This window comes from Amblyomma americanum, chromosome 1 (genome assembly GCF_052857255.1).
Source record: "Amblyomma americanum isolate KBUSLIRL-KWMA chromosome 1, ASM5285725v1, whole genome shotgun sequence".
Lineage (NCBI taxonomy): Eukaryota > Metazoa > Arthropoda > Arachnida > Ixodida > Ixodidae > Amblyomma > Amblyomma americanum.
The window spans coordinates 4,338,714-4,350,751 of record NC_135497.1 but is presented as its reverse complement, the minus strand read 5'-3'; the positions used below and the strand labels follow the sequence as shown (position 1 = coordinate 4,350,751).

Below are 12,038 nucleotides of genomic sequence, written 5' to 3'. Positions count from 1 at the left end.
TCGTCTCCATGCCTTGAGGAAGCAACAAGGATGATTGCACGTGGCTGGCTAAGCGAAAAACATGCATGTGCTGCCGATCACCCGCAGTGCCCTCTTTCTGGCGATTCTCCCTTTCACTGTCCGGTGGGGCGACGGTCTGCAGACATGCAGATATACATTTTAGGACATGCCTCTAATGGGCTCATGCATGAATTCAAGAAGCCGTGATAACTTCTCTATCGAATGCCAGAGAAAATTTCAAACGCAGAAGAGTACCTCACTTGTATATTCAAGAGTATGTGCAACGATCATATTTTAGCTCACAAACCTTTGCACATGGCACAATAGGCTGATCTGGCTCCTTTTTGGACTCCAGCATCCTCTCCAGCCGTTTCACCATTTTGGCTGGCACTGCAATGGACAGGGAAAGAAAATTGTTAGCATTCTATTAAAACAGGAAGAATGTGAGCACACCACTCAAAGCCCAGGCAGAAACCCGCAAGTAAGTAGTCTATTTTCCAGTTGTAACAAAACACACCTATAAACATCTACCATTATAAAAAAGTATGGAATCAGTTAAAAGGGCCCTGAAATGAATTCGATGAGCTTATTCTAGTGCAACATATCTGCAGAGGTGGTCTTTATAAGCATTCAATTCATATTTGAAAGCTGTGCATGAACACTATAATTTGAAATAATTTTTAAATCTCTGCTCGCAGTACCTCGCAATCGATTAAGGAGACACACCTCATCGTGCGTCCCCCACCCCAATGACATCAGTGGGCAGAGGCGGTGAGGCGTGTCTCCGTAACCGGTTGCAAGCTACTGCGAGCAGATTTTTAAAAAATTATTTCCAAATGATAGGGTCCATGCAGAGCTTCCAAATATGACTCGAATGCCCACAAAGACCACCTCTACAAATCTGGTCCACTAGAATGAGCCCATCAAAATGATATCAGGGGCCCTTTAAAACAAAAACACCGGTTTCTGGGCATGTTAAGGGTAGCCAATGCCTGTTTCGCAGAGCAGGGTTTGTACATTTTCCTTTCCAAAATACACAAATATTCAAGAGGCATTCCTATCGCTGGCCTATATTTTAAATTTACATGAATAAAAATACTGCCACAAGGTTTCGTTTCCTCCTTCAAAAAGCGCAAGGGGCCTAGCATCTAAGCTGTAGCAGCCGCATAGATTCTAGGAAAGTTTATTATCATTAGTAGTGAATATTGCTCGCCAATGTGTGGAACCAAAGGTTTATAGCTACTTAGAATAAAGCTGGAATTCAACCTAGTTCATGTACAAAATGATGAGCCATTTCAGTGGAGTGTACTGTATCAAGGCTCTCTCAAAGATTCTCCAGAAACTGGGTGTTAGGTTGAACACTATCTGTCATCTATACAACTGGCTGACAAACACATTTTTTAAAAATGAAGAAACATCTCCAAGTGCAAAGCCTATCCACAAGCTATCAACTGAAGAACTTTTTCCAAACATTTTCACACAGTTCATATGATGGGCCTTGCTTGAGTCCATGAGATGCCCTAGAGTATATTGCACATAAATAAAATCTCAAATTGCAAGATATGTCCGAGATGTCGCTCTGCTTAAAAACAAACACAGACGTCTTACATTAAAAATGAATATTGCATTGTTAACCAGCCTGATTAAAACACTCATATCTGAAATGAACACCAAGAAAGAGATTGTTATGACTTGTGCTTACCAGCAAGGAGAAGGAAAAGGAAAGACATGGAAGGTTAATCAGAACAAACCATTTTGCTGTGCTGCACTGTGAGAAAGGAGTGTCGGGGCAATGGTGAAGCAGAAAAAGAAGCAAGAGGAAAATGAAATCAGTAAACAATGTCAGCACAGACATATGTTTGAAAACTCAGGCAGGCAAATATTTTCGTTAAGCAATAGATATGGCAATACTAACAATGCCCAACGGTGCGTGCTTATAAAGAGACCATCTTGATCTGAAAGTGTTGACAGTTAAAGGCAAAGAATAAACAGTGCTGTAGAAGAGGAAACATTACACCCGCTGAGCACGAACACAGTACAAATGTATGCTTCGGGCATAGAACAGTTGTATCTGTGAAGTGGTGATCAAGAACCAGCAGACTGCACACAGTTATGCTAAGTATTCAGACATGTATGACGTAATGCCTCCAAGTACAAAATGCACGCACTTAATGATTTATTGCAAGAACAGGTTTCATGCCAAAACTAAAATTTCAAGTGCAAGGAATGTGAAGCCATCCCAGAATTCTCACCAGCTATTTTCTCGGCTGCTTCCAGCTGCCTCTTCAAGCTTTCATTTTCATTTCTCAGGCAGGAAATCTCCTCCTGCTGCTCCTTAAGCTGCTGTGCAGCTGATCTACAGCATGGGTGTTCCTGAAGAAGTGGCATGACAATTATTGAAATGTAAAATATTTTAAAAATTGAAGCATATCCTTGTGCAGTTTCAACCACTTCTGGCTGTAGTATACATGCCAGATGTCTTCAGTATTAAAAAAAAAGGTTTGGTTTTTGTAATGATTGCAGTAGTTTACTGCATGACCACTTAAAACTGAATAGCATGCACTTCAGCTGTTCTAATGTCCACATGATATGCGCTACTAGCAAGGGCTACACATTTCTAACATAATGAAACATCCAGCACTGAAAAGTATGAGTATTTCAGATTGCATTTCATTACTGAGGTAGAAAAACTGAATCCACAAAAAAAAAAAACCACTATCAAGGACACAGGCGAATATGAACAATCTGCTTACGTGTGCACTTGTCACAAATAAACAAGCACCATGTGCAAAAAAACTACCTTTATAGTTTAGAAGCCACTTTACTGCTGTTGCATATTCTCATCAAGTACCACATGCATTAAATGAAAAACACTAACTTCAACCAAGACACCAATAGATTAACATAATGCACCATCCATTAGTTCATAATATGAACACCCACAAGTAATTAGCGCTTCAGGTTTGCCCCTGATTTGGTTTGAGAAGAAAAGAGGAGCACACACTGTGCAATTTGTAGACAAAGGCATGCTTTGGCAGTGGGAATCCTAAAGTTCAGCCATGTTTGTGCACACATATGGAACCACCCCTTGACTCCACCAAAACAAAGGGCAAATATACCAACCAAAATGTAAGAACTATTTCAGCCATTTGACTGGCACTCTTAGAGGTTGTGACCCCTGGCAGCACCCATTACCAGTTAATAGAATGGCAGCAAATAACTTGCGAGTCCATGCTTAGTGACAGTTTTCTTGTTGATTATTAAGCAATTCAGTCATATGTAATGTGAAACTAAAAAAGAACAAATTGATTTGGTTTACTTTGGAGGTACTGCGTACCCAGCCCTTATTTTTCCATCAAATGGGAGTTTAAGGATGAAGCGAAAACCTGCTAGTGGTTTTATGCCATTATACAATACAACTGCCATCTACTCTGCCAGGGTGGCTCGGTAGTTATGGTGCTCGGCTTCTAACCCTAAAGACTAGATATACCGTATGACCTCTCCCACTGCGATTCTACGCTGTTTGTCACCAGTGGCTCAGAGTGGCATTTACAAATGCCTATTCGGACCTCATCACAATGGCAGACTCTCCTGCACGTGAGAACTACGGGTTTGATGAGCGGATCGGGCACCTACTTAGCGACTGCCTACGGTTTGAGTGTGAGTGCACCCTCCCAACCACTTGGGCCCTTGTCCTCCACCCCCATAAGCAAGGTTTGTAGTGCACTGCACCTAACATTAATATAAGAGGAAAGCAGTGAAGGCGGTTTTGAAATTTTTAAAGCTCTCACAGTTGAGTTTCTGGCTATAAACTATGCACCTACTACAGTCAGATACAGCTCAAGAAAGAAGTGGCAAAATGCCCCAAAGGAGGACCTTCTTTCATTGGCATCAACCGATCTTTATGCCATTATGGTTAATCCATGGCTAATTGCAGTCAATCAACCTCTAGCTCTCAATCCCCAGCAGCCGCAGAGCAACTAACCAAGGCGACACTCTAAACAACAATGCAGTGGAGAGTCCTAACAATCGCTCGATCCAGACAGGCTGCCATTGGAAACTAAACCTGGCAACATGTAACGCAAAAACCTTAAGAGTGAGGCTAGCCTGGCAGTGTTAGAAGAATTTCCAGGTATTGGATGTCTAGGGTTTAGTGATGTTAGGAGGGCAGATGAAGCATATAAAATGTTAACGGGTGACACCGTACTATGTTGCTGATTAATGTCAAGGAGAGAGCTAGATGTGACATCCCTGGAAACAAAAAGGAATTCTGCAGCCTTAATGAGATGTTGGCAACTATTGTAATTGAGCTTAACGAGAAGGTTGTACCGCCATCAGCATGCTTAACATGAACGCTCGGCAGCATGGCTTGGGCTGGCTTGGACTGATGTCAGCGCTGCGACGCGTCACAATTTTGGTACGACTGTCAGGTCATGAATGACGCCACATGGAGGTCGGCCAGTGGTAGGTTTGTATAGAGGAGCGACATGTATACGCTTGTCTGAAGTGGCAGTGCTCGACTTGCTGTACTATAAGGACGCTTGATGACATCACCCTTTTCACTTGCTATCTGTGATTTTCGATACCACCTGCGAGTACACATACGACCCATAAGCTTTTAGTGCAAAAGCAGTTTTGCTCACTAACATCAACCAGGAATTTTGTGATCATTGGATCTTGTGCAGTTTCCTAGCAATAGCGATGATACATCAGGTAAGTTAAAAAGAAATCAAGATAACATCCACCACTGGGAGTCGAACCCGCGGCGAGGTGAACTGATCAGATTTGCAGGCCGCTACGCGAGAGCACTAGGCTATCACCGCAGCCAAACACACCTCGTGTTAAACTGCAGAACACAGTTATGCCGTGAATTGCACATCTGCAGTGCAAATAGGCTTATAGGGGTTTAACGTCCCAAAGCAACTCAGGCTATGAGAGACGCCGTAGTGAAGGGCTCCGGAAATTTCGACCACCTGGGGTTCTTTAACGTGCACTGACCTCGCACAGTACACGGGCCTCTAGCATTTCGCCTAAACCGAAATTTGACCGCCGCGGTCGAGATCGAACCCGCGTCTTTCAGGCCGGCAGCCGAGCGCCATAACCACTAAGCCACCGCGGCGGCTGTTGCAGTGCAAACAGATCAGACAAGCTTAACAGGAGTGTAATATTGTCCCCAGATGTGTCGACGGCCCAGCAAAGCAAAATCATGACCTCTACTCAGTTTTACTGCGTTAAAGAGACTATGGGACTATGCAATGAATACTAAGTCACTTGTAAATGTTTTCAATGCTTAGAAATGATGCTAAGAAGCATTCACACCAAGTACGAGTCTTCGAAACTGAACCGGCAATTTATTATGAATTTTTAAAAACCGTGTTTTTTAAAATTTGCGGGCTGATTGGTGTCCTCGTAGTGACCGATTTTTAAACTTATATCGTGAAAAAAGACGTCACTGTACCCATGACGTCGCCAGGCCACCACACGCTCTCATTCGCTGGAGCCACGGCAGCCACGAAGTCACAGGCACACTTCCGGTAGCCGTGAAAATCGTCTGCTCGTGCCACCGCACGACTCTCTCGGGCAAGCGCGAGCCAGGGCATTGCCTTCGCGCATATGGTTTCAATTTTCCTCTGCCGCCTCCTTCTGTATGGAGTTCCGGAGCCACTCGCAGTGGCTCGTCGAGTCGCTACTGTCGTCACTGGCGTTCAGTCGGTATGGCGTGAACGCATAGGGCTCGATGCCCATCGCGGCCGTAAGAGCGAGCAGTCGCACCTTGAGGTTCCGGTCTATTACTGCTAACTACAACAGACGACAAGCAAAGAAACCCGACGCGCGCCGCAATCACGCCGCCGACGCTGCTGCTGGGGTGCTAGGAGCGACAACCGGAAGTTGCAAAAGGAACGTCAGCGGATGACGTATTCATGGGCGGGGCCCAGTCCCAGAGCTGTTTTCTTTATTTTTGTCTGGTGCCCCGCGTGTACGAGTTGAGGGGGGAGAGGAGGAGCGTAATTTTAAATCGTCTATATCTTCGGTGTTATTGATGCTAGCTTAAAAATTCTTGCATTGGGGTGACGAGTGATGAAATGCCTATCTCTCGTCTGCTTTATGTAATCTCAATTAATTTATTGCAGTCCCTTGAAAACCCTACAAATTTTATTGCCATATGCCCTGAAATTATTTATTTTCCTGCTGTCTTGCAGGCTAGAAAATGGCAGGCTTTGCACAATGTTTGCTAGGCTAGGGGAATCACACCCTTTACAGAAAATTGAAAATTGATTTCTTGGGGAAAGGAAATGGCCCAGTGTCTGTCTCACATATCAGCAGACACCTGAACAGGACACCTGAACCCTGCCATAAGGGAAGGGATAAAGGAGGGAGGAAGAAACAGGTACCGTAGTGGAGCTTTTAGTCCATTGCAGGCTTTTGTTCAATAATATGATACTTATACAAGTGGTAATGCTAGGGTTGAGGTCCATCATATTTTGCACTTTCTACATGCTGAATGGAAAGAATGGTACCCAAATATTAAGGAACCGTGCTGAGTGCGAAAAGGAAACTGCGGATAACCTAGAACATCGCGGAAACGACACTGCAGATTTGGAGACTCCAGACGAGACGTCATTGATGAGTGTTGCCCTGTACAGCAGTCTGTGTTGAAAGGGACACAGGATGAGCGCTCGTCCTGTGTCCCTCTCTTGTCCTCGTTTGTCTCATGCTAAGGCAACCTGGATATCATGAATCACCAACTGGCCTAAAACTCCACTTTATTAAAAGCTTAGTTTGAATCGCATCAACGAGTCTAGCTCAAGACATGTACGTGCAGTTCTTATGCCCCGACACTAGATCTCCAGAGCAGCATGGACTATGCAGGAAGCCGCCCTGCAAAGAACCCTTCGATGCACACTTTGAGGCCAAACTCGAAAGGCATGCAAGACATCGCACACCATGTTGCTTTGCTGAGATAAGCAAACCGCAACATTTTCCGGGTGCACATGAGACTGCAGCCACGACCAAAAAGTGGCAAAACAAGCCTGTCAAGTGGGTGCTCTTCCCCCGCCGGTCAGACACAGGAGTAAGACAAGTCGACCAGTCAAATCGAGCTGCACTCCAGCTGTGGTTAGCTGCCGTAAACATACTGAGATATCTCAGCAACAGTGGCCAACGCTCAATGGAACTGGCGTCAGTCCAAGCCATGCTGTCAAGCATTCGTGTTAAGTGTGCCGACAGCAGTACAGGCAATGAACTTATGGTCGTGAACACAGAAACCTATGGCAGATAGCTACAAACTCTAGTTGTGGCAATGCGCGGTGGCTACTTTTCACAATGTGGCAAAAAGGGTTCTGCTGCCTTGCCTGCTTCTGGCAAACGGAGAAACGCACCTCCCTTTCTACTGTTTTTTAAAGCAATCGCCGTGCATCACCACAAGTAGAGTTCGAGGCTGCTCGGCACGCACTTCAGTGCTCATGCTCATAAATTTCATGACTGCGCAGGTTTACACAGCTATACCCAGACATTATGAGGAGATGTTTGAAAGATTCTAAGGAGACATTGTTAACTATGCCTGGAACCCGACAGGGTCAGTTTAAGCGAAGCAGGAGAGGCCTTTGTTTTGCAGTGGACGTAGCATAGTTAGTCTGATGATAATTTGATCAATGCACACCCCCACACACAAAAACCCCTACCATCAGCAGCAAAATGCAGCATTGTAGATCATGCTATTACAAATGATTAGCAACTCATCGTCGTAGCAGCAAGCGCAGGGGCACCTATGCATCAGCTAGGTTTGGGCTGCTAAGCACATGCAACGAACTACCATCTGCACCAATGCAATAATTGGCAACAGACCTTAACAAAGTCCTGAGCAGTTCGTTACTTTATAGCCCTTGCATGCAGTTGTGTGACCGTTCTTGTGGTCTCTACTTTTTCTCAGGCGTGTACAAACAGCCCAGGCCTGGATGTCCTCTAAAGTATTTGGTTTCCCGCCTTTCCGTCTTTTGCGGCAAAAATTTATAAGACACTATTTAAATACCACACAGAGAAAATAAGCGATGGCCTAGGCAGTAAAGCGTTTACATATGCAACTTCTGCGTGCAGGTTGCGAATGCACGTGGAACAAATTTTTGTTCCCTTGCTCGTCAAGAGACACAGGAACAAAGTTATTAGTAAACCTGATACAGTAAATTGCCCCGCATTAAAAGCATGTTACAATAACAGCATCTGTGGTGAAATGCCCACAGTTATCCTTGATATTGCGTTCGCCACCGCGCACGCACAAATATTCAAACGGCCCCCCTTGAACTGAAATCGCTTTGAAATGAAGGACAGTGCAAAGAACACACGTAACAGCATCATTGATACGCACATTGCACGTGGACATCCCGGCTGACGGTTGGCTGTCCTCCCTCCGCCTGTCCACGCATTCTGGCGCTTCCGCGGCAAGTTTCGCCCTTTTTTTTTTCTAGTGAGGCTTGTTTACCTGTCAGAAACAATGCAAATGAACTCCACTACCTGAAAAGGCGTAAACTTGACTAAACACGCAAAAGAAATACAAGTACTCACCTAGGTACAGCAATTCAGCTTTCGCCGGCTGCTCGCCCTCCTTCCAAAAAACGCTCACAACTGAGCCTTTCAATTGTTTTATGGCGCCTTCTTCGGTTAAAAGTCGGATGCCGATGGCAGGGTCCGCGAGGGATTTAACAGGATAAACATCCCACTTAGCTTCCTCCACCCATTTTATCAAAATGTGGCTCATTGTCACGGAGTGGGTAGAAACACGAGGCCTTCCTGTAGCACCTGCTGAACCGACTGGACCGCAAACAGGGCTTGGTGGCTTGGCTTGGATGGTTGGAATTACAGGTGCGGTATTTGGCTGCACTCATGCCTTTTGCCGCTAGGGAAGGGCACCTACGGTTGGTGTGGCGCTACAGTCAACCTGTTGGGCAAGATTGCATTTGCCATTACTTTACTTCAAGCACGCTTCATTACTCGATTTCAAAATAATAAGACAGGAAAAATTCACCGGTAGGCAGTGAGAGGAGAGTAATCATTTATCCTAGCACATGCACTTAACACCGCGTTCGAAAATTGCATACGCGAATGCCAGTAGCGCCGTCATAAATAGCAGACGATGACAACAACATCCGAGCGCCCATGCGAGCGCCCTTCCTTTGTTACTGGTAGAAGCGACCGACGATCCTTTGAAAGTTTCTTGGAAAGCACGGGTGACCATAACACGGAAGATATATATAGCTTCCTGTCCCATATAATCTCCAGTTAACCTGGTACTGTGCCTGCTGCCACCATGCCTCCGAAAAGGCAGTACAGTAAATACTTATGGGACTCGTCGGCCGAGGTTCCGCATCGTTCAAAGTGTACGTTCAAGCAGCGGGAGTTACTTGGCGCGCCATCAGCTTCTCGAGCTGATAGTGACTCGGATGAATCGGGTGATGAAAGCTCCTATGCAAGTAATGAAGAACAGAACACAGCCGGCGTTACAGATTCCTGCTCTGGTGCCTGTGCTGGGGAGACTGCGCACAGCCGCTCACGTTCTTGTGAATCTTCTGAAGGCGCTTTTCCCGAAGATGTCTCATCGGACGAAGTTGACGACGTCTCGTCCGAAGAAAGCGAGCCTGAACCGCATGAACCCGAAAGTCACGAGGCCTCACCGGATGAGCGGACTGGTGAATTGGTAACAGCCCTTGCCATTTGTTTCTGCATGTGCGGTGAACTGCTGAATTAAGGGAACACGCGATCGTGTGGCCTCCGAGTTTCGCGAAGCGCTGCCGCGAAAGCTGGCGAGAAAAGACTTCATGATAAGAAGCATGCGCCGTTAGTACGCTTGGTTGCTTTTTCCGGGCATGCGCCTGGTGCTGCTTTCGCCGTCAGTCGGTTGTAGAGTTTCACGAAGCGTGGAGGCCACGCAGTCGTGTGTATTCTTTAGCCGCCGTGGTGGCTCAATGGTTGTGACGCTCGGCTCCTAACCCGAAATACGCGAGTTAGATCCCTGCCGCGGCGGTCGAATTTCGATGGAGGCGAAGTTCTAGAGGCCCGTGTACTGCGCGATGCAAGTGCACGTTAAAGAACCGCAGGTGGTCGAAATTTCCGGAGCCCTTCACTATGGCGTCCCTCATAGCCAGAGTCATTTTGGGATGTTATACCCCCATAGACTATAGACCAGATCATTTATCAGTAGGCCGTACTGTACTGCAGTATGAAAAGGGATAATGGATTATATGTTGTTTGACAGGAGCTTATAGCAGAACCTTATAGTTAGGTTATTTTCAGTTTAAGTGCTGCTTCTTTTTAAGAGCCGCCATGCAATGTTGACAGGAGAATATAGTATTTTTCAATTTAAATGCTGTTCCTTGTTTAAGAGATGAAGAGCCCACAGAGTTCTTATCCCTTTGTAAGAGAGCTTAACATGTGTTGCACTTGCTTCAAGTGTCAGCAAATGGACAACTGTGCACCTATGTACTGTCGGGAAGAAAAGTCTGCAGGACCAGCGAGTGACAACAGAAATGGAAAAATTAATATTGTCCGGTTGCTTGAGGCCGCACTTCTAGATGTTGAAGTCTGGCTTACATGCTCTTATATGCAGTATTTAAATGATGTGGCAGTCATAAGAGGCTCCTGTGTGACTAGATTGCTTGTTGCACATAAAGTTGCGTCTCGATAGTACATTTTTGCATGCTGAAAGCTACCAAACAACAAAACATCACTTAGCATGTTTCTATCTGTCACTAATAGGCACCCTTCGTTATCTGCATTTACAAGTGCAGGTGCACCGTTCATCATATCCCATTAAGACGGAGAAAAAATTCAAAAGCTTTTGAGCCTCTTCCATCAGTAAACTGCCTTACAATACTTTCTGACATAATTTGCAGTCCTAATGCAGGTGTTTTTTATGTCGAGAGGACTGCGGTATGGCCGCACAGCACACTTGACGAGCACACTTGAGGTCTCTTCACATAGTCATTGCCACAAATGTGTACCACTTTTTTTTCTGCAAACTAGTAGTTGAAATGCTTGAAAGTGATGTCATTTAATTTCTAGTCATTCTGAGTGCAATTTTATCTTTTGTTCCCTAAGACGCATACAGTCTAGCAACGAGATGCATTGTAATGTCATGAAGACGATTGGTAATGCAGTAATGTACAGTTATAAGAGCATCTTCCACGCACAGCGTTTTTCATGAAACCTTGCTCGTTTGCTCAGAACACGCTCGCATTGCACTTCAAATGTTGGTTACTGTTTTTTTTTTCTTTTTTTAGGATGACTTGCTGTTTCCAGGAGCAAATATAACGCAAGCAGAAAGCTTGCTCATGGTGATGGCTCACAGTTTGCGACATGGCTGCTCCAAGGAGGCGACAGAGAGCCTAGTAAGACTTATTGGTGCCCACTTGCCCTCAGGGGTGACATACCCAGGATCGAAATATGCCTTATTTAGGCATTTTATTGCCTGTGAAAAGCAATACAAAAAACACTTTTACTGTACTGCTTGCACTGAGTACATAGGTGAGGCGATAGAAGGAGAAGATATTTCATGTCCTAAATGTAATTTAGTGCACACACATGAGAGTCTTATCAAATCTTCTTCCTTTTTTCTTGTCATGGACCTCAAAAGCCAGCTCCGAGAGGTGCTAGAGTCTACAGTGGCTAAAAGAGAGGGAACCTCGGTTCAATACGAAGTGGCAGACATTACACAAAGCATTCATTATAATAAATTGCCTTTGTCTGCCGATGATGTCAATTAGTTCTGCCGGTGTCGGGCCGGCTGTGAGAATTTTGACTGCTTCGACAGATACCCTGCCTGCGTTGTAGTTGCGGATAGCCGATTTGGAATCTGTTATAATCACCCTAACATTCCGTTGAGTTAAAGCCAGCGCAATGGCTACCTCCTCAGCCGCTGTTGCATCACTCTGTTGGGTGCTGCAGCACGAGACTCGGTCTCCGCCCTCCCTGGTCGCCAGGGCTACGAAACCCGTTCTGCCTTCATATTCCGCCGCGTCCGTGTAAACCACGTCCTGTCTATTGGCTAA

General features: G+C 45.4%; 1 long non-coding RNA gene across 2 annotated transcripts; it reads right to left on the bottom strand.

The window, feature by feature from the left end:
• Positions 1-326: 326 nt before the first annotated feature.
• On the bottom strand, positions 327-8,895 carry LOC144108990 (uncharacterized). 2 transcript variants are annotated; one of them, XR_013309566.1, is made up of 5 exons: positions 8,560-8,895; positions 8,363-8,476; positions 2,253-2,373; positions 1,703-1,768; positions 327-390 (listed from the first exon to the last, which is right to left on the bottom strand). It is a non-coding gene; the product is annotated as an uncharacterized LOC144108990 (long non-coding RNA). The 2 variants fall into 2 exon arrangements; XR_013309565.1 differs by lacking the exon at positions 327-390 and having other exon boundaries at positions 1,546-1,768; positions 8,560-8,889.
• Between the last annotated feature and the right edge of the window lie 3,143 nt (positions 8,896-12,038).